The 6,660-nt window shown below is 38.3% G+C and overlaps 1 protein-coding gene across 1 annotated transcript in view; it reads left to right on the forward strand.

The window, feature by feature from the left end:
* The window catches only part of LOC124081730 (unconventional myosin-IXa-like), an 80,679-nt gene that overhangs the window by 3,633 nt on the left and 70,386 nt on the right, over nt 1-6,660 (forward strand). The gene's annotated exons all lie outside the window — the stretch shown is intronic.

The following is a 6,660-nucleotide window of genomic DNA, read 5'->3' on the forward strand; positions in this document are numbered from 1 at the left end:
TTTGACTCCAGATGAAATAGGGAGATGAATGAGTAGTAATCTTTTATAATATAGGTCTTAAAATGATAATCCTTGGCTGCTAGAGAAGAAAAGATAGAAGCAGGGAGATAAGTTAGGAGATTTCTGTAATAATTTAAGTAAGTGATGATGGTAGTTCTGACTAGGATAGTAGAAGTGGAGATGGTAGAAATGGGTAGATTCTGGATACATTCTGAAGGTAAAAGCAATAGGATTGCCTGTGAACCTAGAGATGACATGATTACAGAAAAAGTGTATTAAGGAAGACTCCATGATTTGGGGCCAGAAAGGATGGAGATGAAGAAAGCCAGGAGTGGTACAGCTTTGGGGAGGAGGATCAGAAATGTAGTATTGTATGTTAAGTTTGAGATTAATTTTAGACATTCAAGTGAGGATAGCAGATGGTCAATGGGTTATAGGAGTCTGGAGTTCAGGAGAGAGACTGGGAGATAGAAATTTGGAAGCTGTCAACATATGGATGGCATTTTAAAACATAAAACTGGATGAGATCACCAGGGGACTGAGTGTCTGTTGAAAGAGGAGAGGCTGGAAGACTCAGTCCTGAGGTACACCATATATGAGAGATGGGAAGAGGGAAAAAGAAGCAACTGGCAAAGGAAACAGAGTAGAGCCTGATGAGGAAGGAGAAAATCCAGAAGCGTTCAGAGTCCTGAAAGCTAATTACCATACATCAGGGCAGCGTCTGTGACAAATGTTGCTAATAAATCAAATTTATTTTACTGTGGCTCAATAAATGCTTTCTCACTTGAATGTAACCCAGAAGTTTCTGACCTGGATAATCTCAAATAATTTAATGTTTACAGTCATTCTTTCAGCATAAAAATGGCCCAACGGCCATTTCCAACCACTATGGGAAGTTCTGAGACCTCAAGTTCTCCAAAGATTTCTGAGGTTGCTTCTGTATCTCCTGGGTCAGAACATGATGCAGCCTGCTTGTCCATGGTCCCCTGTTCCTTTGGCTGTTGCCTTTTTGCCTTATGATGTACCATTCGTTATCCTTCATTTCTCCAAATGACTTGCCACAAAGATGTTTGGATGTCTTCGAATTGTCTGAAAGGTCTAGAGTTAATGAAGGCTATACTACAAAGTAGAAAACTTCAAATTTGACATATAAATATTTGGTTGTAGAAATTTAATAGCTATTCTTTACAGTGGTAGGAGACTTCTCAATGGCCCTGACTTCCAGTAGGCTCCCATCTTTTGCCCTGTTTCTAGGATGCGTCTCATCTCAGTTCTCTTTACTGATCCTCATTCCACTTCTTTCTTTCTTTTTTTTGTTAAATAATTTTTAGTTGTTGATAGACCTTTATTTTATTTATTTATATGAGGTGCTGAGAATCAAACCCAGTGCCTCACATATGCCAGGCAAGTGCGCTACCGCTGAGCCACAGCCTCAGCCCCCCACTTCTTTCTTTTTTAGGCCCCATTCTTTTTCTCTAGGGTTTCCAATGAAAAATCCAGATTTTTCCCATATTATTATTTGGAATAATTGACATCTCTTGAATCCTCCTTAGGTAGATTAAACCCAAGGAGCCTAATTTTCTTAATCATACAGATCCATCTAGATGTTTACCTCAACAAAACAACAAGCTCTCTCAAGAAAAAGCCTGTCATACTTGAGGAAATCAGTAAGGCTATTTTTAAGTTTTTTATTTTTTTAAATTTATTTTAAAAAATTAATTTATTTATTTGTTCTAATCAGTTACACATGGCAGCAGAATTCTCTTCAAATCTAAAATTTTATTTTTATATAAATTTAAAAAAAATTTTTTTATTTATTTATTTTTTAAAGTGAGAGAGAGAATTTTAATATTTATTTTTTTTGTTTTCGGCGGACACAACATTTTTTGTTTGTATGTGGTGCTGAGGATCGAACCCGGGCCGCACACATGCAAGGCGAGCGCGCTACCGCTTGAGCCACATGCCCAGCCCCTAAATTTTTTTTTAGTTGTAGATGGACACAACACCTTAATTTTATTTGTTTATTTTATGTGGTGCCAGGGATCAAAGTCAGTGCCTCATGCATGCCTGGCAAGCACTCTACCACTGAGTCACAACCCCAGTCCTAAATTTTTATATTTAATAGCATTTTATTTATTTATTTATTTTTTAGATGTAGATGGACACAACACAATGCCTTTATTTTTATGTGGTGCTGAGGATTGAACCCGGGTCCCAACCGTGCAAGGCGAGCGCTCTACCGCTGAGCCACAATCCCAGCCCCTTTAATAGCATTTTTTATGTTTATGAAATAAAACAGGAAAAATACTACCACTAAAAATCAAGATAGAGGGCTGGGGTTTGGCTCAGTGGTAGAGCACTTGCCTAGCACGTGTGAGGCACCACATAAAAATAAAATAAAGGTATTATGTCCATCTACTATAAAAACATTTTAAAGAATCAAGATAGAGCATAGCATGTTGGTTAGGAGTTCAGGTTCTAGAAAAAAATATATATATAATTTTTTAAGATAACTCCCTAGCTATATGTGAAAGGGATATAAATCATTCATATGATATGTTTGGGTGTCTTTTAAAAAATTGAGCCAGGCATGGTTGTTCACATCTGTATTTCCAGCAACTAGGAGGCTGAGGCAGGAGGATCACAAATTCAAAGTTCAGCAACTTAGCAAGACCCTATCTCAAAAAAATCAATCCATAAATAAAGGGCTGGAGATATTATTCAGTGGTTAAAGTGCTCCTGGGTTCAATCTCTGCCACCGCCCACCCACCAAATTGACACATTTTACCTACTTATGGAATACTGATTTCACATTTTAATCCCTGTTTTGCATTCCTCAAGGAGAAAATTTGAAATAAAAAAGATATTAATGGCTGGGCGTGGTGTGCAATCCCAATGGCTCTGGGAGGCTGAGGCAGGAGGATTGGGAGTTCAAAGCCAGCTTCAGCAACAGGGAGGCACTAAGTAAAACACTGTCTCTAAATAAAATGCACAATAGGGCCGAGGAGTTCAATCCCTGGTACCAAAAAAAAAAAAAAAAAAAAAAAGAATAGTTATTAACGAAGAGTGTTTGTAGTGCCACTATTCATAACAACCTCAAATAAGAGCTAACTAAAAAGCCCGACACTGTGGGCATGGCTAAGAAAATCACAGTCTACTAACTTGTAATGTTACCTTTAAGATAGTGCTTGCTATGTGAAAATCTCTAAGAAATTAGCACATCAATTAAAGAGCTGTTCATGGCTAGATTTACATAGTGAATTCCTAATTTTCTGTGAAGTGGTGTAAGTTCATCAACCCTCTCCCCCATAGCTTGCTGTTACACAATCTTGAAAAGTTACACTGATTATGACATTTTGTTTTTTGCTGCTATGCCATGGAAGGAATTTGACTGTTTTTCTTTAATAAATAGCTTTTATATCATTTATCCATTCAACAAATAATAATGAGTTTCTATATGCTAGACACTGTATTAAGCAGCAGGGTAAAGATGTGAGACCTGGGGTGGGGGCTGTAGCTCAGTGGCAGAGCGCTGGCCTAGCACATGTGAGGTACTGGGTTCGATCACTAGCACCACTGAAGCAAAGTGTGAAAGATGATATATCAAGACCTATGTAATGTTTTGAACAACCAACAATAAAAAAAAATGAACAAATAAAATAAAGGTATTATCCATCTACAACTACAAAAAAAATTTAAAAAGAAAAAAAAAAAGATGTGAGACCTGGTCCCTGGCCTCCTTGGCTCTTAACAGTGTAGCTGGAAAGAGACACAACACCATTGAGAGGATTGAGAGGATTCATGATGCCAGGCAATCAACAAGAAAGTAAACTGATCTGGTACATCAAGCAAGATTTCCCTTAGGGTTGGGTGCAGTGGCATACACCTGTAATCCCAGTGGCTCTGGAGGCCAAAGCAGGAAGATTGCAAATTGAAAGACAGCTGCAGCAATTTAGCGAGGCCTAAAGCAACTTAGACCCTGTCCCAACATAAAAAATAAAAATGGCTGAGGATGTGGCTCAGTGGTTAAGCACCCCTGGGTTCAATCCCTGGTACAAAAAAAAAAAAAAAAAACCTAAACAAAACACCCCCCCCAAAAAAAAAACAAAAAACAAAAACAAAAGATTTCCCTAGGGAGAGACTATATCAGTTCCCTTTTGAGGAGTATGGAAAAAAGAGAGGGACAGAATAGCAAATAGGAAAAAGGAAAAAGGGCACCCATCGAAAATAAGAGTGAGCTGGCATTCGAAGAAGCAAAAGAAGGGAAGTACCAGATTATGCTTTATTGAAGGTACTGGCAGAATGTAGAGTGGGTGGGGAGAGTGAACCCTGGGAGACCAATTTGAAGTTGTTGCTGCAGTCCAGAAGAGAGAGAATAGTTGGGTTCAAGTGGTGGCACTGTAGAGAAATACATGGATTTAAAGGATACTTGTGCTGGGTGTGGTAGCACAGGCCTGAGACTGGGGAGGCTGAGGCAGGAGGATCAAAAGTTCAAAGACAGCCTCAGTAATCTGGCAAAGCCCTAGGCAACTTAATGAGACCCTATCTTAAAATAAAAAATAAAAAGGGCTGGGGATGTGGCTCAGTGGTAAAGTACCAATGGGCTCAATCCTCAGTACCACATAAACAAATAAATAAAGGATACTTGTGATGTAGAATCAACAGGATTAGAAGGTTGATAGATGTGAAGTCTGTGAGAGAAATAGTGAAGGACGGCTTCTAGATTTCTACCTAGAACTGGGTGGAGCGGTAGGTAGGTTTGACGGGGGAAGATGAGTTTGGGGGATTTGTTGTGTTTGAGAATCTTATGAAATACCCAAGTGAGGGTGTCCAGTATATAGATAAATGGATGTACAGGTTGAAGTTGGGGAGAGTTCAGGAGAGAAGGTCTGAAGTACCTAATCTGTCATACCATGGGAGTGAATGGGAGAGCCTAGAAATCGGGTACAGTGAGAAGAGAACTATATGATGTAGAGAAGAAAATGAAGCTGGCAAATAGTGATCAGAGAAGGAAGACAAAACAAGGTTTCACATCAGTTAAAGGAAGAGTGGTTTGAAAAGGAGGGTTTAATGTTGCTAGGAGGCCTAATAAAATAAGGACTAGTGATCTTAGAATATTTTTGTGTGGAGTAATGGGGGCAGAATCCAGGCTAAAGTGGGTTGAGAAGTGGGAGGGAGGTGAGGCATTGTAATACTGATTATAGACACTGTAGATCTGACCATGAAGGGAAGGAAGCCAAAGGTCAGTAGAGGAGACATGGGGAAAGATGGGGAGATTTTACACATTTAAATGCTGGTGGAAAGGAGCCAGTAGAGGATGCTGACAGATGTGTGAAGGAATTGTTTGCACAAGATCCCTGTGCACAGATGGAGGAATTAGCCTTAACTCTGAGGGTCTCTGGAAGAGAAGTGAAGGCTTCAAGACCAGTATAGAGGGGCTGGGGCTGTAGCTCAGTGGCAGAGTGCTTGCCTATCATGTGTGAAACACTGGGTTCGATCCTTAGCACCACATTAAAAAAAAAAAAAGGCATGCTGTTCTAATGTATAAAACAAAGCCACAACTACAAAATAAATAATAAGAAAAGATCAGTATAGACACAGTTAAGTTTGTAGATCTGTTGTCAGGAAAGTTTGAGGAGTTCATCTCTGGTGCCTTCTTTTTCTCTTTAAAGTAGGAGAGTGAGGGTGGGGTGAGGACTTTGCAGATTTGAGGAGGAAGTCTTTGACTTCCTTTGACACTCTGGAATGCTAGTTTTCCCCTGCATTAGAACATTTCATTTAAGTGGGTTTTCCTTAGTGGAATTTCAACCTCATTTTGGTACTTATTGATCAATTTTTCCACTTTTGTGCAGTGCACTCCATCTTTGCTTAGTCCTGATTTTTTTATGCAATGCAATTCCTAAAGGCTTTTTTTTTTTTAATGGGGTTCTCCACACTGCTTTTGTTTCACTTTCCATCTTTTATGTATATGGAATATGAAAGGTGATTTAATACAGGAAATACAATGTAGGGCTTTTAAAGTGCCTTGGATCAATAGGTTGATACAAGGATCTGATCCAAATATGACCTAATGTATAAAACAAAGTCAGTTATTATATAGGTCCTGCTGCCTAGCAGTTGAAATAATTTCTCATTATTGGTTTCTGCAATATACCAGAATACATGAAATATAGAAAGTGAAGCAAGATTACATTTAAAATGTTCAAGCGAGGGATTCTTGCCACTATATTCTTAGAGGAGAAAGGAGCAGGTGGAAAGTGTGAGAAGGCGAGATGGAAGCAATGTGACTGAGTTTCTCATTCATAAACTGAGAACACAAACAATTAGAAAAAAAGAGAATTAAATGAGATTTTGTTTGTGTATAACCTTTATAATGTTCAAGGGACTTTATATACCTTAAGATGCATTTATGTGCGTATGCATGTGTACACATGTATAAAGTACCCTGCACATTATAGTGATATAAAGGTTACTTGATGCTATTTACTATCCTTGAATAAATTTCTTTTTTGTACCTAATAATATTTTTATCAGGCCCTTTTTTCTAATAGCTGTTTAGTTGCATGGTAACATAAAACTACGTTTTCAAACTTGCTATAGTCTTAAAATAAAATTGGAGAGTAGGATAAAAGGGAAATAAGGCTTGAGTATCTATCATAT

The sequence above is a fragment of the Marmota monax genome, unplaced genomic scaffold, assembly GCF_021218885.2.
Source record: "Marmota monax isolate L192 unplaced genomic scaffold, Marmota_monax_Labrador192_F-V1.1 WCK01_AAM20220418_F8-fsc00111, whole genome shotgun sequence".
NCBI classification, from domain to species: domain Eukaryota; kingdom Metazoa; phylum Chordata; class Mammalia; order Rodentia; family Sciuridae; genus Marmota; species Marmota monax.